Consider the following 221-nt stretch of genomic DNA (forward strand, 5'->3'; position numbering starts at 1 on the left):
GACTTGGGGAAGCAGCGTCCAGGGGCGAACACGAGGCAGCGGCGGCGAGCCAGTGTGCCGCATGTCGTGAGCTGCCGCTCTTCTGCCTCGTTCGGCTACCAGCCCCGCTCAGCATCGTAAAAAGTCTGGACCATGTTCGCGAGGATGCGACGAGGCATGACAGAGGCGCTGAAGAAGGAAACCAACCTGACGGAGGCGCTGAAGAAGGGCGATGGTGACGC

The 221-nt window shown here is 62.9% G+C and overlaps 1 pseudogene; it reads right to left on the reverse strand.

Moving 5' to 3' along the window:
* The window catches only part of LOC119585543, a 13,907-nt pseudogene extending 13,844 nt beyond the window's left edge, over nt 1-63 (reverse strand).
* Nucleotides 64-221: the final 158 nt, after the last annotated feature.

The sequence above is a fragment of the Penaeus monodon genome, chromosome 20 (genome assembly GCF_015228065.2).
Source record: "Penaeus monodon isolate SGIC_2016 chromosome 20, NSTDA_Pmon_1, whole genome shotgun sequence".
Taxonomy (NCBI): Eukaryota; Metazoa; Arthropoda; class Malacostraca; order Decapoda; family Penaeidae; genus Penaeus; species Penaeus monodon.